General features: G+C 49.2%; 1 pseudogene; it reads right to left on the bottom strand.

Moving 5' to 3' along the window:
• The window catches only part of LOC133933867 (zinc finger protein GLI2-like), a 37,584-nt pseudogene extending 14,864 nt beyond the window's left edge, over positions 1-22,720 (bottom strand).
• Positions 22,721-24,084: the final 1,364 nt, after the last annotated feature.

Genomic DNA, 24,084 nt, shown 5'->3' with positions numbered 1-24,084 from the left:
TTTGATCTAACGTTCAGAACTGAGAAGTCTCTTATATTATATTTATCTGATTGTTGATCCAAACCTAGAAGTTCCTCGTAGAACATCTCAGGACCTGATGAGGTCACCATCTGAACTGTGAGTGTGTTGAGAGTGAGTCCATCCTGACGTCTCTCACACCTCCTCCTCCTCCTCCTCCACCTCCTCCTCCTCCTCCTCCTTCCAGATGTTTCTGTTTGTTTTTAATGAGCTGAACGACTTTATGATTCAAACACAGAAACACGAAGACCCTCGGTTCTTTCTCTGAACGTCTCTGCAGCTATTGAAATTATTTAAAGGATTTTTTTTTAATTCTTTTTTTATACTAAGCTTTTTCACTTTTAACTATTAATTATATAAAGTTTATGATTTAAATAACTGTGTTTAACGGTTTAGTGAAAGTTTAATCTGAGGAGTGGATGTGAGAATGTGAACAATGTTCTCCTACATAGATATGAGGTGTGTGTTCTCTTTGTTTGTGCGAGCTGTGCGCCTCTTGCCTCTTTGTGTTGTGTGTTTTGTGTGTGTGTGTGTCTGTGTGTGTGTGTGTGACAGCAGAGATGAATTACAGTGTGACAGTGACTCTCGTCTCCGGTGTCGGGGCTCAGGGAGCTCTCTGATTTAGATAAATCACGGCGTCCGGTGCGCGGCTGAATAAACTCCCACTGTTGGTTTATGAGTCGACTGCGTGAAGAGGACGCCTCAAACTTAACAGCCCCCCCCCCCACACACACCACATCCACGAAACCCCCGAACCCCCCCCCCACCACCCTCCTGCAGAGGAAGAAATGACCTACATACAAACAAACAGATCACAGCGCCGCAAATCATGGCCTCCTTAAAAAGTCATTTCATCCTCTCGTCCTCGCAGCCGGACGCAGGAGGACTTCTCCAACACGCTCTGAAGCTTCATGCCACCTTCCTCACGGAATCTGAAACACGCTTCTTCTGGATTTGGACAGGGAGCTCACAAGCAGCGCCGCTGACGTCCACGGATCTGTTCGCTCATGTTCTCTTTTTACTTTAGAGCCGACGTGTCAGAGCTTCAGTCCAAAGCAGCAGATCAAGATGTCAGAGCTTCAGTCCACAGCAGCAGATCAAGATGTCAGAGCTTCAGTCCAAAGCAGCAGATCAAGATGTCAGAGCTTCAGTCCAAAGCAGCAGATCAAGATGTTAGAGCTTCAGTCCAAAGCAGCAGATCAAGATGTCAGAGCCTCAGTCCACAGCAGCAGATCAAGATGTCAGAGCTTCAGTCCAAAGCAGCAGATCAAGATGTCAGAGCTTCATCTGCAGACGTCGACTTTCACCAGAAGCAGGAACTGGTCGGAGTCTAAACGGTGAACAGAGTCTCGAGCCTCATGTCTATGTCTTCACCAGATGCTCCCAAACATCTGCTCCTGCCCCAAGAGGTGAATTCAGTCAGACGATAGATGAAGAGCTCAGATGTTTCATCTACTCACACAAGCAGATTGTGTAGAAACTGTGTAATTGTGTGTTAAACCGATGAAGCAGAGCACAGAAGGACTGGAGGCTCCTGTCTCACTTGGTGGTAGATGTTTCAAGATGTTGTTAAGATGTTAAACGTGGAGCTGTTGTTTCTCCGTCTCCTCAGGGTTCCAAGCTTTAACAGCAAAGTTCTCAGAAGTGTTTCTACTTGTGTTTGAACTGCTCTGCAGGGAGCCGCCCACCGATGACTCAGCAGTTTGTAAAGAGCTCAGAGGAGAACGTAGAGAACCCGGAGCTGAGGACAGAGGAGACTTCCTACAACTGATCGTATTACTACAGTTTTATGTTTAATTCAAACCACTGGAGCAAAGAGAATCTTCCATCTGTCTCCTGAAGGTCTGGAGAGTCCCCGAGGTTTCATTCATGCAACTAGAAAAGGTTTCAGGACTCTTGTGTCCGACCCCGTCCCGTCCGGTCCTCGCCCCGTGACCGAGGAGGAAGTGGTTCCTCTTCCTGTTACCCCCCCCCCCCCTGCTGTCAGCTCCCGGCGGCGGCGAGGGGAGAACCCGTCCCCGGCAGCAGAAGAGAAAGAGGCTTCCCCTCGGCTGCTCCTCGTGACAGGCTTGACAAAATAAGCAGCGCTCTCATTACGGTATATGCAAAGAATGATGAAGAGGACGGCGAGGAGGTGTCATGTTAGACAATCAGGGAGGGCAGCTCTGACACGCCGGGTGACAAAGTGCCGCCAGGCGACAAATGACACCGCACTTAATTTGCTGCGCAATGTTCCTGTAATTAGGTGAATTTGGCACAGTCGGGGGGGAGCGACAGCTAGATCAAGGTCTTGATGAATTAGGGGTCCACTGTCAAGATCAAATCACATTAATCAAGGTGGCCGAGTCCGCAGACAGCCGCCCCCCCCACCCCCCGCCCTGCACTCTCCCAGCCGGCGTGATGAATGGCTCTGCTTCCGCCAGGCGCAAAGTATGCATCACCATCAAATCGCTGAATTTAAATGTAAGACACTATTTGGAGAATTCTATTGACTTTTTTTGTCCGGGCGCCGGTTTCCTCTCCGGTGATAAAGTAACTTTGAACTGCAGCAGGAGCCTCGTCGCTCAGTTTCAAACGTGCAGAAGAATATATATATTTATATATAATCTGTTTGGATATGCTCTATAAACAAACTTTTGAAAGTTAACAGCACTTTGCTTTTCAACAACATAAACATATTCCATCACAAATTTCTCCATATTTATAAGCATTTTAAATCAAATCTCTATATGAGTCTTTAATTACTCACAAAAGAATCTTTAGCTTTGACTCTGGAGCTTCAGTCGTATCAAACATCCTCACCGACTGAGGTTTAACCACAAATATAAATCATGTGATATAATCAAAGCTCCAGAAAACCATAAGAAAGACAACAATATATATTTGTTCTGTAAAATGCGCGGCCCTCCTTCAGTGTCGGCGTGTGAATAAAAGAACAAGTGGACTTTCCAGCAGATGAGAGGTTCAGGAATAACAACTGTGTGCGTCTTGCATCAAGCCCTGTTTTCTTTGTGTTTCTTTATAATGGGATGTGAACCCGCAGCAGGTTGAAGCCGGACTCAGCGGCGCCGCAGCCTGCACCGTGACCTCTATACACCGGGAGTTTAATTACCGCACTGGCTCGGGGGCAGCGCGGCTGCACCACACAGATTAGTCCACACAACAAGCCATTAGTGAATATCAAGAGGTGTGTTATGTCATCAGTGATGGATCCGGCCCGGCTCACGGCTGCTAATGGAGCGAGGCCCGAGACGCAGTTCTTTACTTCACCTCTTTATTTACTCTGGAGCAGAAAGAAACTGAAGAACACAAGTTTTAATCTTCAGCAGCTCAAGACGTGTTTTATGTTTCTACATCTTAGGAGGAAATATTGTTCTTTTTCACCCATAATCATCATTTTATTTGTTTCAAGGTTAATTGGCATAATATTCAAGATTAAATCATGAGTTTCCATATTTTGGATTTAGTTTTAACATCTAACTCGTCTGAAACAATAAGTCAAGTTTGTCTTCCTCTTCCTCATGTTCACAATAAACTGCCTTGCTCAGTGGCACCTCAGCTTCTAAAGCTTCAGACTCCTCGGTGCATCCCGGGGGTTTGATCCCCAGATGGTCAGAGGCTTGCCCACATAATCAAAAACCAGGGGCGTGGGGGGGGGGCATTGATAATTCACTTTGGACGTCAGCGTGTTGTCATCTGCTTTTCATCCTGAACTTGGCAAACGCTCGGCTCGCATCAGAACTGACTGAGGGTGAAACCTCAAATCCCCCCCGACAGGAAGTGGCCACCTACCCGTGCATGGCGTGCAGAGCGTGCGGCTCGTAGTGGTACCGTCCCTCGTGGTGGCGCAGGTCAATCGGGATCGGCGTGTGGAAGGTGGGGAACATGTGGTGGGGGGGGGCTGCGAGGAGAGAAGAGCAAAGAAGAACGGAGTTAGACGGGCGAGAGAAGGAGGGGGGAGGGAGGGAGGGAGGCTTCAGAAGCAGAAGGAGAGGGATTTCAAACGGGCTGCGATAGAGCAACACGAGTTCCAGAGCAGCTGAGCACTTTCCTGTAAAGTATCACACGAGAGAAGTGGAATAAATAAATAATCAAAGTCATCCTGAGAACATCTTGAACATGAAAGATCTCCAACCGGGCTTCTGACAAAGAGCTGCAGCTCCACCGCTTTGAACCGGACGGTGGAGGGAAGCTGCTGCTCCCAGTCAAACCAGCACCGAGCGCACTGGGACCAGCTTCCTGCTCGTTGCTCTTCCCGTCCACACAGGAGCTGCCGACTCAGAGACTCAGAGACTCACAGACCCACAGAGGACAGACGAGTCCACTGTCCTCATCTTGATTTGTTGTTTATTATTCTCGGAAGTGAAACTCTTGTTGTGTTTGTGTTAAGGTTGGAGACGCAGCCTTGTTGACCTTTGATCCCCGGAGGTGTGAACATCATGGGGAAACAATGCAATTCAAGTTTAGCCACATGCTACAGTTTCCATCAGCTTAGTGCATCGTGCAGCATTGATCCCAGTTGTGATGCTAAGCTAAGCTAAGCTCAGCACTCACTCACCACAATGATGAGCAAAACATATTTATTTTTGTTACTGAAAATAGAGAAAAAGCCCTTTTAACAGACGATAACTGTATTTTATTTTTCGGTCCACGTCCCATCTGCTAACACAGTGGAGGCTGTGTTCATGAGATACTGCTGCCGGCCACCAGGGGGCCTTGTTTGGAGCTCTGGTTCTGATTTGTCTTTAACGAGCTCTGTGTGTTTTCATCGTGCGTCGCTCTGGTGCTTTTTATTCTCCATCGCAGCCGGTTCCTCTTTCCTGGATTCTTCTGCGATGTGGGAACTTTTTACCAGAACCATCAGAACTAATTATCTGCTGCGATCACACGGAGCCACGAGGACCTGGCTTGGACGCAGCCCTCGGCCCTCGCACTCCTTTATGGAGTCAGGGTCCTTGTTAAAAATGTTCTCAGGTTTTTATTTTGGAAAAGCTCCATGAGGGCATCGCCTCACCCTCTCTCTCTCTCTCTCTCTCTACAGCTCCGTCATCGTGTCCTCCCTCGCTCGCCCTCGCTGCAGAGCTCAGATCCGTTAATTGTAACCTGGTGTCGAAGCTGCCGGATGAAGACGAGGAGGAGAAAAAGCCGGAGAGAGGAGGGAGAGGTGAGCCACCTGATCTCTGGACTGCATTAAAATTCTTCCCCAGTCTCACACACACACACAGACACACACACCTACACACAGGCTGTCGGGGGAGTCTCGCAGGGTGACCTGGGATTTTCTCAGCGGGGGTCAGGGCCACGGATCATTATCTGCTCTCGGCCGAGCGTCGGGGGGGAGGAGGAGGAGGAGGGTATCGGGGCCTCCCGGGGCTCTGGGGGCCCGGGACCTGAGTGAGTCAGCATTCCAGAACCATTCCTCTCACTCTGCACCCTGACAGCGTGACAGACCTGCTCCCTGGACGACCACAGAAATAGATCCTTCTCTTCGTCTCTCGCTCGGCGGAGGGGTCGAGGCTTTGGGGGGGGGGGGGGGGGGGGGGGGTCTGAGCTGCGTTCAGTTTGGAAGAAGACGCGACACCGTCTCTAAATCCTCATGTTCTCTCTTAATAAGCTGCAGCTTCTCAAACAACAGACTGAGAAGCTGTTTGTGGAACCGAAGCTGGATTCTAAGACCTCGGATGTTTGATTATCAACAGTTTACAAGATAAACTTCTGTTAAACCTGAACTGAGAACCGATCGGTTCATCAGTTCATCAAGCCACTTGTTGTAAAGAAGAGAATTCGGGTTATTTCAGTGAAAAGCAGATTCTCATCTTCACGTTTGAACTCCAGCAGTTTGACTCGACTGAACGTCTCAGACGGAGTTTGTTCATAAAACTCGTTATTTGTTCTGAGAGTTTGAAAAATCCTCCTTTTGATCTGACACCTGAAGTTCACACGTCTCCGAGCAGCAGCTGTTCACCTTCATCCTGTCCAACGCTCCACAGAAGAGGTTCAATCTTTAGCTGTTTGTCTTTTATTATTTTTTATATTCCAGTGTGAAAAGATGTTTTCTGAGTTTTTAACACAAATTAGAGTTTGTTCACTCAAAGTTTTCTTTGGCTAAGATCCGCTGGATTTATTAAAATCCTGGTAAACGACATGTTCCAGAGTTTAAGTCTCTGAGGTTCTAGTCCAGACATGTTGAACCTGGAGGTTCCCTCTGAGGGCCCCGGGCCCCGGGCTCCGGACACTCAGCCCGGCCCCGGCGTCCTGACCGGGGGATTGACCGCGCAGGCTTATTCCATCACCGAGACAGCCCCATTGTTCTGCCGCCACAGGAAGAACAAAAGGCGAGCGCTCACGAGAGTTCAAGAGGCGCATTACCTGATTCCGTGGCCCCGGCCCCCGGGCCCCTGGGCGCACGCCGTGGCCCCGCTCGGGCTCCAGCCATCTATTAGTCTCTGCTTGATAACATTAGTTTCAGCGTCTGGTGGAGCGCTCCCGTTGGCCGACCACAGTTCTTCAAAGTCAGCCCCCCCCCCCCCCGTACGCGCTCAGCAGAATCGTGTTTCCTCGCTGCCGAGCGTTAGCGGGAAGCTCAGTGGGAACGACATGGAGACCAGAGAGCACAAAGACGATGAGCTGCTGCATATTAAAAAAGTTCTGCATGAATTCCGTTTACGAGAAGAAGTTTGTCTGTTTTGATTTAAACACTTGAAGAAGTCCGGCCCTGGGGACGCCATCTTGAGGGCCGGCTGGTTTGGATTCATCTTTGTCCCGGTGACACGAGAGCCTCAGGTCCTCCAGACGAGGAGCTGCTCTTCTGGTATTTCAGGAATCCAAGACTCCTCCTGCAGGAATTTCACTGGAATATTTCCAAAGCATTTAAATTTTGTATAATCTCTTCCGGCTTTTACATGATTTTATTCCACATCTGCTCTGTGGTAATCTGTGATGTCCTCTGTGACCTGGGCGCTCAGGAACCAGCACACGGCTGCACCAGTAAGTCCTCCTGCACTGGAGTGGTCAGCTCTTACTGGACGAAGTCAGAATTCAGATCCGAGCAGGAAGTCCCAGCAGAGGAGTCGACTCACGTCCTGAAGACAGAGACTCAGCTTCTTCTCATGACCACAGTCAAACATCACGTCCTGTTCAGTGGAGGACTTTCACCTGAACGTCTTCACGACACTTGTGGTCTTCAGGACCAAAGACACTTTGATTTATCTTTTATCAGAAGTATAGAGTTGTGTCTTCATCCAGTTAAACTAAACTCACATGTGTAAGATCCAAGGATTCATTAAGTGAAGATGATTCTTTAAGTGTTTCCCTCTCGTCCACCAGCATCTTGAAGGTTATATCTACTTTTTAAACATGAATGATTCAATTAATTCATTAATAATGGATTAATAAATATTAGATCTAATTGTTGATCACCCCTCCGTCCAGTGTCGCTGTAGTGGCCCCCCCCCCCCTCCGCCACAGAGTCCCTGTTATCAGCGTTGGACAGCTTGGCTCAGCCCTCATGATAATAAGCTCCATGCATCACCGGGCTGAAGGTGAGCGCGGCGGCGGCGGCGGCGGCATTAAGCAGACGAGGAGGCTCCTCCCCTCGCCGTGTCAGCAGCGGTGTGTTGTTAGCACGCTGTTTGTGTAATTTCGGTACTTAAAGGACTGCGAGGGTTCAAAGACTGATTGCACCGTCGAGTAATCAGCCACCTCCACCACACGGCTGATTAATCACCCTCCGGCTTAATAGCACTGCTTAACACACAGGTTTGTCCAGATTAAGTAATTACCTTAAAGCAAAAGTTTATTATCTCCTGGACGGCCGGTGATGAAGCGTCGCTGTCGCGGCGCAGCAGAGGACGGCTGGTAGCGGCTGAACGAGAGCGATAATTAAAACACAATGAATTAAATTGTGGTTGTGGGGCTGTCAGCCTGCTCCCCAGCTAACATCCATATTACCCTGCTGGCACCCTTTCCAGGGGGCGCCTGGGATTAGGCCCGGACCCGCGGCAGCTGAAATGACTCCAATGGGCCATCAGTAAATTAACAAAGACCTAGTTCTCCCCAAGCCGAGGAAGGGGGGGAGCTAAGAATAACACCTGAGTGCACATTAGCTGTGGAAGCTCCTGGTGCTGATGTCTTAATGAGGAGGAGGAGGCCTCTGCAGATACAGATGTTGGAGCAGGAGACGCGACACAGGGGACCCTCCTCGTCCTCCTCCTCTTCCTCCTGCAGGTGATGGATGCATCGCAGGTGGAAGCAGGCGACGCTCACCTATCGCCAGCGGGGGGTCGGACCTCCGCTTGGATCTACACAAATAGATCTCCGCTCTGCCTCCCGTGCCGATAAACACTCGGCTGCTCGCCGGCTCAATCTGCTGAAGCAGGACGGACTCTATTTTCTGACCCTGCTCCTCCCCCGGCGCCGCTCTCTCTCTCCTAACGGGCTTCACGTTACCGTCGGCCATGTTTGTTTGACATGTTGATGGAGCGCAGGTCCCTGTCGGCCCCCCCCCCACCCCCCCCACACTGAGGTCTTTCTCTTCACGCTGTGGACTCGGCACAAAGCCCGTCGTCTTCTCACACACTTCAAAATGACCTCTCCCCACCAACACTCCTCTTTTCGTCTTCTCTTCTTCTCTTCTTCTCTTCTTCTCCTCGGAGCTGAAGACAAGCTGGTGGGCGGCGGCTTGAGAGGAAACAATGGAGAGCAGCAGAGGAACCTGAAGGGAATTGACTTTCTAATCCTCATCAGCACTTTCCCTCTGCTCAGGACGTCCCTGGAGCTTGAAGCACTTTTCAATGTTCTACCAACATCTCACTGACCTTTCTGCTCATTTCAGACATTTCATCTGAAATGCATCAGGAAACTTAATCTGCACCTGAAGCTGATTTACAGATGCACAGCGACATCTACAATCTTCTCCTGGAGCTCTTTGTGCTCCTGAGAGAGGAGCTGAAATTAAAGACCTGGGCTGTGATTTGTTTTGACGTCTCTCTGCCCCCGCTGCGATGACACGTTATAAAAACGCTCCCGTAAACAGCCGCCTCTGGACTTCACCTCAGTTTGGTTCTGAGCCCTCGCTGCCTTGTAATCCAGCCCAGTGAACCGGAGCGTTCCATAAACACCACGTTCTGCCGCCGAGGTTCAAACAGAAGGAAAGAGCCAGTGGAGGTGAGATTACAGCCTGGAGAGTCGGAGCGGCTCTGACTCGGGTTTCTCCTAATAGGAGGGGACATGTCTCCAGCTGTGTCCTCGGACCACGTCCACACTGAGGACACAGTGAGGACACTGCAGCCACATCTGCACTGGATTCTTGTCCAGAGCAACAACGAGCTGTCACAGTAAAATCATCTTATTTGTGAATCTGAGAGATCGATTTATGAACCATAAAAACGAGTTTGACTGAGTTTTGACTCTGAAGCTTCACGAACATCTGGGTTCTGTCGCCGGTGTGACTTTATTCCCAGGTCACATGACTCTGCAGTGGTCACGGCTGTTTATCGGCTGCTGCTCCAATCAGTGGACACCGAGTGGACACGCTTCTACTGCTGTAAGACGCCTGACCACTGAGGACCTGTCCCCGCTCACATGTCACCTGAGTAACGTTTAGTTTGAGGTCAAAGATATTTTATAAACAATCTCTGGTGGTTCTGGTGACTTTGGGACTTTGATGGCGAATCGTCTACTGGCAACAGGGGGAGGAGTCAACCGCCTCTTTAAAACGTTTGATAAGCTGAGCCGATGGGACAAGGAGAAGCTGACGGTTCAAAAGCTCAAACTTCCAGCAGGTTTTTTATTTCAGTGAAAGAACAAACAGTTCAACCACAAGACCTTGAAACCAGCTCTGGGATCCAATCAGGAGGAGAGTAGAGACTAAACAGGGAACACGACTTCCAGAAGCAGCGATTGAGAGTCGGTTGTTTCACTCGCTGCCAAAACACCAGATCCTGCTGTCAGGAGGCGGTTAGTGTGTGAGTGCGGCGAGGAGGAGGAGGATCAGGAGGAGGAAGAGGAGCAGGAGCAGGAGGAGGAGGAGGAGGAGGAGGAGCAAAACTCCTCTTCGTCAAACCATCACTCAGACGTCACAATGAAGATTTCCTCTTCCTCTTTTAGCTGAATTTGTTTCCACATAGCAGCTGATTCTGGATCCAGATTTTAGTTTGGAGCCACGATCACAGATATCAGGCCTCACAGATAACAGTGATAGATCACAGCTTAACGTCTCGCTGAGGGAATCGAACCTGTGACCGAGCAGTTGTGGTCCAACACAAACACAGCAGTAGTATCAGCTCCTGGTGAGGAGGGGGAGGCGGCCTCTCTCCCTCAGTGGGCCACCTCTGACCCGCACTATTCATCCGCTGAATGGGGACGGCGAGGGCCACAGAGCCCGAGTGTAATGATAAAGTGCTCTGCTGGGGGGGGGACGAGGAGGAGGAGGAGGAGGAGGAGGAGGAGGAGGCCTCACACAATGAGAGCATGGCGCACAATTAAATACTGACTCTTACCTCGTCCCGTGTCAGCGAATCAGAACGAGACAAAGAGCAGAAGAGAAAATGAACGATTGGAAACGAAGACTCGGTTTCCAGCCTCCTCTTCCTCGGCCTTCGTCTCCACAGTGATTCATATTTAACAAGTCTCCTCGTGCATCGACTCATTAACAAAGAGTCGTTAATATGCATGTTCCCTTGTTTCACGGCCTCGTTAACCTCCAGAGTCCATCAGAAGAGTCCATCAGAAGAGTCCATCAGAAGAGTCCATCAGAAGAATCCATCAGAAGAGTCCATCAGAAGAATCAATCAGAAGGGTCCATCAGAGGCGACACAACGACCAAATAAACACCGAGTCAAAGTGACAAACTGTGAATAATAATAATAATAATTATGATATAAAATCTGAAGTCCAATCTGCAGATTTACAGCCTCAGACAAACAGAACTCAAGTAGTAACTTGAGTTTTCTAAAACAAACTTGATTACGTGTGAACTGTTGTGATCCTTCATCACTAAGTGTCCTGATGGAGGTGGGGGGGGACCCTTGATGAGGAAACAGGAGCTCGGCCGAGGGGGGGGGGGTGAACGGGGGCAGGGGGCCGCCTGCCGAGGTCCCTCACCTCGTCCCGGCTCAGGCTCGTGTTACCGGGGGGGGGGGCAGCAGACGAGCTGTCAGCTGAGATCCAGTTTCCCTGTTCACGCCCACGTGCACATTATCCTGCAGCCTCCTGGTGCTGCTGCACACCCAGGCCCAGATTGGATTTGTTCAACAACAACAACTCACACAGGGTCTGGATCAGCCGCCAATCCTCACTGATACCTGATCAACCCCCCCCCCCGCCTTCAATCATCCATAACCAGCACGTGGCTTCACCCGGAAAGTTAAAACCATCCTCGTTACTGGACCTGCCGTCAATTAGTGGATTGATCGTTTGTCCCTCTCGGATCTTAATAAGTCAACACTAACACAACTCTCTCATGTGTGTGTTTAACTTCTCCGTCTCTTCTCCAGCTCGTGCTCTTTACTGGTCTCTGATCACCTGACGTCTGACGGGGGGGAACCAGTCCCTCCACTGGTTTACGAGGGGAAACGTTCCGGTGAGGTAAAGAGCTCAGTGTTTTAACGGTTGCGTTGGGCCGGTGGCGGTGCAGCCCTGAAACTCGACGCCGCTCAGAACCGGAGCTTTTAAAACCCGAACGTGACGAGCGGCGCTTCGTAAAGATTCCTAATTGGCAGAGGAACACGGCGCCGTGTGTTTATCCTCACGTGCGAGCTTTGATTCCCACTGTAGCCCGGCTAATTAGCTGTTATTGCTAATCTCCAGCTGCTTTCTGTGATACTTACAAGGCAATTAGTCTGCCTGTTCTGGTTCCAGCCGGACTCGGTTAACGGGTTGTGGCTCAGCCGGCAGCTGTGCGGAGGTTCTCGCCCCGGGCCTGTCACTACCTCACTGCTTCAACTGCTTGGAACAGAATGAGAGCGAGTAACATGGAACCTGGGAGTTTCCTCTGGAAGCCAGAACCAACACAAGCTGTGTGTTTCCATGTCCGTGCACGAGGAGGCAACAGGAGCTCGTTGGTTTGACCTCCAGCTTCTCCTCAAAGAAAACACTGGGATTATTAACAGCTCATCTGATCCCAGTGGTCAGACTGGTTCTGGACAAATATCGTTGCTTTATGTGTTTGGTTGGCGGGACGTCGGGGGGGGTTTCCATCAGCTGGCAGAGTGAGGAGGACAATTATCCACTGAACCTAACTCTTGCCGTTTGAGTCCCTGGTGTGTGGCCGCTCCGCTCGGCGCCCGCTCCGGTTAAAACCACAACGAGCTGCTGAAACCAGAACCGTTAGACTCCAGTTTGAAAGTTCATGGTTTGTCCGAGCTGCAGCGGGGGGGGGGGTCCGAGTGAGAGCGGTGGGTTGGACACATCAGATCAGAGGCACATGAGGAGTCAGAGCTCGGAACAGATCAACCAGGGCACGAGGGGGGGAAACCAGTTCACCAGAAGCTGCTGGGATTCTTTGAGAAGACGCTGAAATAACACTTTCAGATTGAGTTTGTTTTGAAATGACGAACGAATTTAGAATGAATAATATTTTCATTTCAGCCCAACAACTGTTTATAAACCAGTTCAACCTGCAGTCTGTGTTGAGCTGCCTCAAACTGGTGATGTTCACTGGTCACTGGTTTGTTTCCATCCACCTGCAGCGTCTCGTTCTGCTACAAACACGCGTCTCCCAGTTTATTTTACTGGTTTATTTAATCCTCTGGTCCATGAGCTCATTACGACCTGGCCTCCGCAGCGACACACACACTGATCCCTGTGTTTGCTCAGCGGGTCACAAGTTAAACCAACACACACACACACACACACACACACACACTCAGCAGTTCCACATGTGCACTGTTTTCATTCTGACTCGTGCACATTTGTCTGGGCAAAAAAATTAAAGTGTCTGGTACCAGCCGGGGTCCCACGGCCCCGAGCTGTTTACACAAGACCCCCCCCCCCCCCCCCCCACCGTGTTTATTATATTTAAGGCTGCGTTCAGACGCTGAACTGAGAGGAAAAGTTCAGGACAGTTTGTGTTTAACGTCAGAATCAGTTAACGGTTTAAGACAGTTTCAGGTTTGGAAAACAAGTTGTTGAAGTCGTCACTTTTTAAACCAACAAACTTTACAATCAGCTTCAATAAAAGCTTTAAACTCACAAACACACTTTTTACATTCTGAGGATGAACGTTTTCTATTATTTACCAGCCTCTCACAGCTGATCCTTCATTTGTGCTTTTCAATATTATGTGAATCTTGTAAAACTCTAAAAGCTTAAAACCACACATGTTGTGTATTTAAAACACAATGAAGTCAGAACTTCACAGCTCGGGGAAAACAACCCGACAGATGCTTCAGGTCCGAGATGTGTTTAAATACGTGTGAGTGACTCAGAGGAGAAGTTCTGCTCGTCCTCACGTTGATCACTTTAATTTGTGTTGTTAGTGTAAAATGTTCTCATGCTCCGATGTTCAGAAAACTGCCAAAGCCACAACAGACGCACAACAGACGCACAACCAGGATGAAGGAGAGCAACAACAGATTTAGTTTCTGTGGTGAAGTGAGTCGTCATCATGGAAAACCCGGTCGAGCCGGTTGCTTGTAAACGATACTGGAATCACGCAGCTCAGATTGAATCCACCTTCTCCAAGGACCTTCTCAGCCACCGTACTTTCAACGTTTACAGTAAATAAAGGTTCTGCTCTTTACCGCAGACTTTTCTCTTTTTGCTTTTTCATAGAGGAGAGCAGCCGTGTAAGAGCTCCTCTGGCTGGAAGCAGACAGACCTGGGATCTGCCCTCGACCCTCAGAGGCCAGCTCTCCGAGGGGCGGGGGGGGCTCATTTGCAGTCCAGGAAAGGAGGGATACCAAATAGAAAAGAGGAGGTGGGGGGGTTTGGGCTTAATCCTCTAAAACATCCGTATAGCGCTCGCTCCCCACAGCTGTAAATCTCCAGGAATGCAGCCGGTTGTTTTTGGAATCAAACCTCAGCGGCTGGGAGAGATTGATGTCTGGAGCCTGGAGTCAACCGGAGAGAGAGAGAGAGAGAGAGAGAGCTTTGATCCTGGTGAGGAGACACCAGCGTCTTCACGTTCACTGAGACAGACAACCAGGACGTCCTCTTCTGCTCTCAGGCTTCCAGATGCCACAGAGATCATCTCAGCCCTGATTTGATCTGGATCTCTACTTCTCCTCTTTCCATCACTGTCCTTAAAACCATAATAAACCAGCACATCAGTGGAGCTCAGACCTTCACCAGGAGTCACTAAGATCCACCCAGAGCTTCCAGGCCAGACAACCAATCAAAGCAGATCATTAACTCATTTGTGGAAGAATAATATGTGGATTGAAAGACTCAACATAAAAATACACCAATGAGAAACAAGGCTATACTCACTTAGCTTTATTTACCTCTTTAAGTTCACTAGAACATGAATAAATTATCTGAGGAATCGGTTTAGATCTTAAAAAGAAAATCTTTCATGTAGAATCCTCTTTGTCCAGATCATTCTCTGAGATGTGATTCCTTGACACATGTTCCTGACGTGTTCTGCAGGTTCTCTACGTGAGAACAAATTGTTTTCATAGTTTAAAAAGGTCCAAACTGCAGATCACTTAACGAGCAGAGGAAGCTCCAGCGTCTAAAGAAGCTGTTTGACTGCTGAGGATCTGGGTCAAGTTTCCTAACGACTCGTCTGCAGCCTGAAAACAAGACGAGTGGGTTTATCATCTCGTCTATAAAGAGAAGAAATATAAAGAAAAGCATTTTCCTTTAATCTGATCTGGAGGCTCCAGCAGCTTCCTCCTCTCAGACTCCAGATACAAGCAGCCGAGGGCTTCTGGAAAGTCATCGAGCTGAATGTTCACAAAGAGCAGCCGAGACGTGGAGGGACGCCGTCCGTCCCCAGAGGACGTCCACAGGAGGGTCAACTGTGATCACTGCCACTGTGCTGACTGCAGGGGCCACACAGGGGCCTGGACAGGGACCTAGACAGGGACCTGGACAGGGGCCTGGACAGGGGCCTGGACAGAGGCCTGACCAGGAGCCTGAACAGGGACCTGGACAGGGGCCACACAGGGGACCTAGACAGGGACCTGGACAGGGGCCTGGAGAGAGGCCTGACCAGGAGCCTGGACAGGGGCCTGGAGAGGAGCCTGGACAGGGGCCTGGACAGGAGCCTGGAGAGAGGCCTGATCAGGAGCCTGAACAGGGGCCTGGAGAGGAGCCTGGAGGGAGGCCTGACCAGGAGCCTGGACAGGGGCCTGTAGAGGAGCCTGGACAGGGGCCTGGAGAGGGGCCACACAAATATCTGCTGATCAAACATAATCAACGAATCATCAATTATCCATCAAACATAAAGTTTGTCAGCTGAAATCTTCAGTGTTAATATCAGAGGCTGTTTTCCTGATCAGGCCTGATGGAGGCCTCCCTGAGCGGGGCCTCATTTAGACTGAGGCAGGAGGAGGAAGGAGCCGCCTCCTCCTCCTCCTCCTCCTCCTGCTGCTCCTCCTCTTCTCAGGAAGATTAGTGGCCTCCTCTGCTCTCCGAGTCGGAGCCTCTTCTCGGCACATCTCTCTCTGCCAGCGGGCCTGACCCCCTGAGTGCTCCCTGTGCAGCGCGTCCACATCAATTACTCTCTGTCGGCCGGCCGCTGATAAAGAAATCTGTTCTTATCACTAACCCGCCTCTTAGAACAGTCTTTACACAGCCGGGCCTGGAGCCATTCATCTGGAGGAGCCTCCCTCACCTTCACACGCTGAGCAGTGGGAACAGGGCTGCAGGAAATACACAGGTCCCGTTCGGATCAGGCTATCTACTGATCAGCACTGAGATTTAATTCAACATTTTGAATTCTACGTTAACTTGAATCATAAAATTCAAGAGTCTGATTTCCCCTCAAAGCAACACCCTCCTCGATCTCTTCTGTTATTTACTCTTTGTTCGTCATCTCCCTCCAAACCTCCCCCACACTGCCAATATATTATTATTAATATATTCTAATTAGTTTCATATTAAACATTAATCGAAAGATAATTCAGTCCTTAAAAATCACAAGAATTCATGTGTAATGTTTAAATTCACTTTTACAGCTTTGATAAATTTTCTAATAATTATTATAAATCATTCCTAAAATAATAGAACTGATAGTTTAATTACAGCTGATGATAAAATCATGTGATTAAATTATTACTCTCCTGAAAGTCGATAAAAACACATTAAAGCTTATTTGGTGTTTTTGGTTCATTAAAGAAAACATAGAAAATATTAGATATTTGTCAATAAAAGAAATTATAGATTAATTAACATTTAGTTTTTTAGGGTTTTATCTGGTTTGTTAGTTTGAAGGATTTCAACAAAAAAGGATTTTTTTGGTTCCAGAAAGAAATTCTTTAATTTTCTTCACAATTTGAGACGTTTAATTATTTCTTGTGCAACTTGCTGCAGATCCAGATCAAACTCTGGGTCCAGTGAATTTAAATGTGTTTTCATTGAGGTTTATTCAGATTTCATGTGAGCTGGACTCAGAGAGAATCTCCCTTCTCCTGAAAAGGTTCTTTCTCCTGGTGTCAGCTGCGATATACCAGTGAATACTGAGGCTGTTTAGGTCTGCCACCCCCTCACCCCCCCACCCAGGGTGCCCTGGGGCGGCGAGCAGGTCCTAAGTACTTAGGGCCCCCCCCCCCCCACTCAGCAGAAAGACCTGCGAGGCTGCGGGAGCGACGGAGGGAGGAACCCGGGGGGGGGGGGGGGTCGGGGGCGTCGGGCCGCTGAGCAGCAAACATCAATCTCCCTCGCAAATGACAAACTCACTCTGGGCAAGATGTATGTCATGAGCCACCAGAGCCAGTTAATCAAATCATTAGCGGCACCCAGCAGCTTCCTGTGGCCTAGTTTACGGACGGAGACGGAGAGAGCGACGCTCCACGAGCAGCGGCGCCGCTCTGGAAGCCGCTCTGGAAGGAGCCGGCCTCCTGACGGGTTTAAAGGCCACAGATTCCTCACGAGCAGAAATTTGGTTTTCAAATCAGCCGGGATGAGAATAAACCTCGACATTACAATGAGAGGAGGTTTGTCTCTGAGTGGCGGAGCGGCTCCTCGCCGAGGTCCAGAGTTCAGAGGGAGTCATGTGACCGCGGCTTTAGAATCTCTCCTCAATGGACTCGGACCGAGATCGTTTCCAGGGTCACGAGTGACCTTTGACCCTCGACTCCTTAAAGAGCTCATGAAGAAATCCAGGACAAAGCTGAGAGACCTCATGTGGGAAAAGCTCCTCAACCATTAACTGCCAACACTCTGGATTCATTTATTATACAACTGGAGGTCATACTCTGTTCCTAATTGGACGGATGTGGGGCATGTGCGTAACGCTGGGAGCCAATGAGGATCGAGTTTATCTCCGAGCTGCTTCCTGGGTTTGAACTCCAAGAAAAAAGAATCTCTGAAGAGGCAATAACTCTAAATTTAACCAATCCGAGGAAAATGCGATTCCGAGCGAGTGGCGGTGAAACACGGGGACGCTTCAATCCTCCCAGGTCCAGATTAGAAACTGACACACACATCCATAACAGTCGTCGGATTCTTTTGTGGTTTCTGTGAATTTCTCTCTGATATTTCCGCCCTCCACACGTTGGGTTATTACGGATGGATTTAAAACCATGAAGGTCCCGGAGCCGGTGTGAATCTGAACGCCGAGGCCCGGCCGCCGTGAGCAGACAGATGTGGGCTGTCACAGGAAATACAGGCGCTCATTTGAATCTATTAGCCGGGCAGCAGCAGCGGCACCGGCCCGGCCAGGGGGGGGGGGGGGGGGGACCGGGCGGCACCGAGGCCAATTCTCCGTAAACGACACCGAGCTCGTGTCCAGAAGTCATCGTGCCAGAGTTTGTTTTATTTTAAAGTTCCTTCACTTCCAGAAAACAAGCTTGTGTGTGTGTGTGGGGGGGGGGGGCACCTGGGTTCATTCTAATTGACTGGGAGCGCGGCGTCTCCGCGGTTTAAACAAAGTGACTCTCACTTGAGCTTCATTATATGCGCACCCCATTTCCATAGGCCTCTGGGAACGGGACCCGGGCCGCTCGCGTTAAACAAATGGCCGCTCTATGATAAATGGTTCTATTAGCATCCAGATTGTTAAACTGTGATATAACAGATCGGAGAGCGGCGCCGGGGCCCATTCATTCTCCGCCCGGCTGCACGGCTGCAAACAGACGGGTTTATGTGTAAATAACATATTAAAACTCGGCATTAGCCGTGTCCTTTGATAGAGAGGAAATTGTTGTAAATAAATAAGGCGGGGAGGGAATATAAAGCCGGGCGGGCGGTGATGGAGGCGGGTGGAGCTCAGAGGTGGGCGTGACGGAGGTGACAGGGAGCGAGCAGTAAAGCAGCTGTGACAGTTAAAGGTGCGGCGCCGTATATCACAGTGTTTGTGAAGAAGCTCTCAGGTTCAAGGCCCGAGTCTCATCTGCTCCCGACCCGCCGCCGCCGCACATTCACTTATCAGGAGCTGGCAACTGGAATAATAATGCATATTACTGCCATAAGTAATTGCTCTGTCTCCACGCCGTGGCAGACGCTCCGGCTTCGTGGCGCTCGCACTCGCCGCCGACCCCTGATTGGCCGGGACGGGAGCGGGTGAGTCGCGGCGTCTTGTTTGTTTAAGATTAAAATACGGCGCCGCTCCACAGAGCTGATAGGAGCAAGAGTTATGGACTCAGGGTTTTATTTTAGCTGGGAGAAGATTATAAAGTCGGCAGCTGATATTGAGAGTGGTCACATGTAAATGTACAAAATAAAAATACACAACAGGGCGTGGAAGTTAAAGTGAGGTTCAGTGTCGGGTCAGAGCAGCACGCCGACCAATCAGCTTCCAGGGATTATGATCCACTTCTGCTCCTGATTTACGACGCCGAATATTTCTAATCTGCTATTTTTATAATATATAATAAAATATTAAAATGTTTGAAGAGCAGATTTAGTCACATTCTGCGTGTGACTAAATTTGTATCGAACTTTATTACAGAACTCAAATCAGCATAAAACCAGAATTAAACCGACAAAGGAATATGAATCTCAGTTTGATCAAATATCCCAACATGACGGTTCTGCCAGCATACGTGTTCCCAGTCACATGTGACCACTGAGGCATCATGGGATTTACGCTGCTTTGTTCAAATATTGACGAAGGCCGAGCTCATGTAGAACCGTCCTACATTGATATTCTCTAATGATCCATAATGCTCCAGTTCTTCATCGTGGTGGCAGGACACCAACTTCTTCATTAAAGAGCCGAGACGCTCTGGATTTCCATTTCAAAAGTGACCCGTCACTCTGCATCAGCCGCTCTGGCGCTCGTTCACACCTTTCCTGCCGGAGGTCGTTTAACCTCATTACACTGAGCTTTCATCACACCTTCACGCTGACATCACAAACCAGGCGTCCTCCGTCTTCTCCACGCGTCTCGGCCGGTTCCACGTGTGTGAATGTGGGTCACGGCCATTTGTATTCTGATCAGTAGATTATTTGTTTAACGCTGAGGTGGAATAATCCTCAGGTTGAGACGGAGAAGCTGCTTTGTAGCGTAAAGAACAAGTGGATTGTGGGAAAAAAAGGCATTTCTGTTTGTTCCGCTCACGTTTCTTGATCTGTAGGAATTATTTACGTGATGTGAGCAAGTTGGTAAAATGTGAGTGTGTCCTCAATTTCTACAAAAACACTAAACTTTATGATCGTTCTGCACAGAACAAAGAGAGAAAACTCACAGAAAGAACATTTAACTTCAGATAAACTTAAATCTACAGTAGATTGTTGAGTGAAGAGAAGACTCCTCCAGCTTCCTTCCCATTGTTCCCAGTCCAGTGTCACTGGTGCAGAATCCTCCTGTAAAGTTCTCTTCTGGCGAGTGCCGGAGTTTCCCTCTCTGCTCGTTCTCTATCAATTAATGAGTGTGTCTTTGTGCTGGCAGGCCACCAGGTCCTTCATTACTGTGTAGAAATGTCACTAAATCACACGTTTAATTTCCACTTCAAGGGCGGCCCGTCCCTGAGCGTGTGCGTGGCCTGTGAAGCTCGTGTCCTCCTCCCGGCTCCGAGCCTTGATGCTCTGGAGGTAAGAACAAGGTTCAGCCTCATTATGCAGAGCTTTCATCACACGCTGGCTGACATCTTTAAAACATGTCTCCTCTCTTTGTGCCGGTCGCTCCCCGGCGAGGGAGGATGGCTGCTGCTCTTCATTTAGTTCAACAACACAAACACTGGTTCTCACCTGCCCCGGCCCCCCCGGCCCCCCCGCTCCTCCTGTCATGTTACCTCTTCATCAGCGTTTAGCAGCTCGACTGGAGCCACACTCCTCGTGGGCCCCGATCCCAGAGAGCGAGGCACATCAGCCATGCTCTTTCAAGACCCGGCTCCATCACGGATTCCTGTCAGATTCCTCCTGTGAGTCACCTCTGACTGCACCCCCCCCCCACCCCCACCCCACACACACACACACACACACACACACACCTTATCTTTGAAATGTATATTTCATCAGTCCTGTCGGTTCCCCCTCTGCCCCGCGGCTCAGCCCCTGTGAGACCTGTGCACGCACCTGACACTGTGCACGCACACGCCCGGACTGCACACGCCCAACACACACAACCGACACACACAACCGACACACACAACCGACACACACCCGACACACACACCTGACACTAGCCCGCCACACACACCTGACACACACGCCGCACACTTTCTATCAGCTGCTCTGGAGGAAGTTTTTAAAAAGCGCGTTACCTCTGGTGTCCAGCAGGGAAGGTTTCTTCGGGAGGTCTCCGAACCCGCTAACATCCATTTTGTCTTTTTTCTCTCTGGAGGCCGAGGTCTCCATGGCCGACGGGTCTGGAGGAGAAGGAGCACAGAAGGAGGCGTTAATGGAGAAGGAGTAGAGGACAGGAAGAGGACAGGAAGTTTCTCTTCTCAGTGAAATCTATAAAAACAAAAAGAACGATGATGAAACAGATATTTCTGTATCTCTGAGGGAACGTTCTAGTTTCATCGAGACTCTGACCGAGTTCATCTTTCCTGATTCTGTGATTTATCCTGAAGCAAACTTGTCGGAGGATTACATCTCGCCATGAGGGGGGGGGGGCTTCCTGTCTTCCCGCGAACCAGCGGCCATTCATGACTCAATTTGCTTTCTGACAGCGCGGCCGCGGGGGTCGGGGAGGAGGTCCGGGGGTCAAAGGGCACGGGGAGGAGGAGGTGGGGGTCTCCACTCAGTTTATTTGACTATTGACCTTTTGGCCGGCGCCATTCAGACGAGCTTTGTGAATTCAAGCGTCAGAACAATAAGAGTTTATCTTCAAAGCTCAAGAGACTTTTCTTCAGGTTCCTCCGGTTCTCTCTTAAAGACTGGAAACATGTGGGAACCTGATTTCAAGACGTAGATCTGCTCTGAACAACCATGATGACCTTTATTCATACGAGCAGGTTCAGAGAATTCATTTAAAAACCTTCTCCGCTCGGTCACATGTTCACCTACACTGGTCACGTGATGTAAACAGGAAGTAGATTGTCTCCTTAAGTTGGTTGCTCAGCGATGAATAATGTCCAGAGAAGTTTTTCATGATGTCATGTTGAATTTCCTGTTTTTGGTTCGAGCATGAAATCGAAAGGCCGATGAAACAGGAAGAGGAAACATCCACCTTTACCGGAGTTTTCAAAATAAAACGAGTGGTTTAAATACATTTAGCTGATAATAATTCTTAGTTTTCTAATTTATTTAATATTTCTAAATTCATTATTATTTATTTATCACAGGTTCAGGTGTAGAGATTTAATTCAAAGAGCTTCACTTTAACGTTGGACTGGAAACCAGCGGTTGAACTGGTCGCTGAGGTTCTTCAGGAACCTGCTGGTTTCAGGCCGGATCCTCGTCACAACACAACTCACCCAGGTCACCGACTCACAGACCCACACTTCACTGCGTCTCTAACAAAGCCTGTGACTGACAGCTCGGCCTGGTGTCTTTACTCAGAGCAACAGGTGTGAGGGAGTGAAGCCTCCTGGGAAGTCACCACCACAAGGTGTGGGTGATATACGAGGCACATGATGGTGGTCGTTCACGCCTGCTCTCCTCTGATCCCACCTCACAAATCATCATTAGTCTGAATCAACATTTGCCGCTCGGTGATCGGTGTTTGTTCTGCGGCCGGAGGTTTCAACACACGTGTGTTTACAATAAGAATAAAGATCTTATCCACGGGCTTCACACTGTGACTGTCACTTCCTGCTCCTGAAAGTTACAAACAACTGAAACTCAGGCTTTAAACTTTAAAGACATCTAAGTTATAATAACACATTTTACTTCTGTAGCGAGATTCACAAGAGGCTTCAATTGATATATTATAGGATCAAAGTTAGCAAATAATCAAAATAAAAGAACATTAAAAACAATAAAATGGGATAATTAATTGATTGATGCTCTACTTTTTAAAAATATAGATAAGTGACTCCTTATAATAAATACAATTAAATGTTTAATTCTGACATTTAACTCCTACTTCAACGCATGATTCTGTTTATTTAATATTTATTCTTTTAAATCCTTTCTAACCAGAGTCATGTTGAGCTCCCTGGCCCATCAGAGGAGTTATGATGATGAAGATGAAGATGATGGACATGGTCAGAGAGCCTGGAGTCTCTCTCTTGAAGTGAATGGACTCAGCTGCAGCAGTCAATAGCTCAGTTAGTGTCATTAAGCGTCTCCTCCCACTCCGGGGCCCGGCTCCTTTCAGGGCCTCACAATGATTCATTTGAGTATAATGGTCCACAAAGACTTCCTTACAATAAGGTTATTTAAGGGAACTACTTCAGAGCCGAGACCCCCCCCCCCTCCTCTCACCCCCCTCAGCTTTCTGTTGAGTCATTGTTCTGTGTTTATTCTGCCGAGTCATCCCCCGCTCGCTCTAAACCCCTCGGAGAGAAACATGGACTCTGGTGTTTGTTCAGGAAACACAGTTTAGTTTCTCTGATTTAATACGTGAACTCAGTTTGAAGCTTTGTTGTGAAGGTTTAGTTTTAGATTCACCGACTTCACCGACTTCACCGGGGAAAGCACCAGAAACATGCACGTGAGTTTCTGAACCGTGCTTTATTCCTGCAGCGGGTTCGCGACTCGCAGGAATTGAACGGCGAGCTGCGAGCGGTTAGCGGGTTCCCCCTGCGTCAGGAGAACTGATGGCTCCTGCTCACGGTGTCACGGCTCACCGGGGCACCGCTTGGCTCATCACCGGATGTTACCGGCAGCCACTGTCCCTCTGAATTACCCGAGCCGCTCCTGTCGAGCAAACAAACGAGCGAGTCGGACTGAAAGGTCACAGTCAACTCCTCCAAGGGCCACTTGCTGGAATTTATGGTCGGGCCCTGCACCTATTCTCCTTTTGAATAATAGCTCTCCCGTAAAAGAAGCCGGGTCGGCTGCGAGTCGGAAATAGAAAGCGCCTGGACCGAGCGGGGGGGGGGGGGGGGGGGGGTTGTTTATTGTGCGAGCGGCGAATGCACAAATAGAGGCTAACGGTGACATTTGAATTTATTCATTCGACTTGTTCCTCTTAACTTCGGGGGACGATTCCCCTCGAGGGGCGAGGGGATGAAGATGAAGATTCTGTCCTCGTCTTCTTTCCCTTTGTCTTCTAAATGATAACAGACTGAATCTGAATCTTCAGCTTCACACTCTCCGGGCCTGGATGTTCAATATCCTGTGGCTGATCTCACACAACAGCATCCAGATGTGCCCCCCCCGACCCTCTGCTCCTCTCCGGGCAGCAGCAGCACTTACAGGTGAGATCATCTCTCCTGAACCAACACACACATGCAGCTCCAGAAAACTCAGAGGAACAACGACTCAGACGTTTGTTCTCACACACGAGAACATGCAGAACACGTCAGGAACACGTCAGGAACACGTCAGGAACACGTCAGGAACACGTCAGGAACACGTCAGACCTCAGTTCACGTCTGAAAACAGTTTCTGATCCAAACTTGG

This window comes from Platichthys flesus, chromosome 22 (assembly GCF_949316205.1).
Source record: "Platichthys flesus chromosome 22, fPlaFle2.1, whole genome shotgun sequence".
NCBI lineage: Eukaryota > Metazoa > Chordata > Actinopteri > Pleuronectiformes > Pleuronectidae > Platichthys > Platichthys flesus.
The sequence above is the reverse complement of the archived record's forward strand: the minus strand, read 5'-3'. Positions and strand labels throughout refer to the sequence as shown.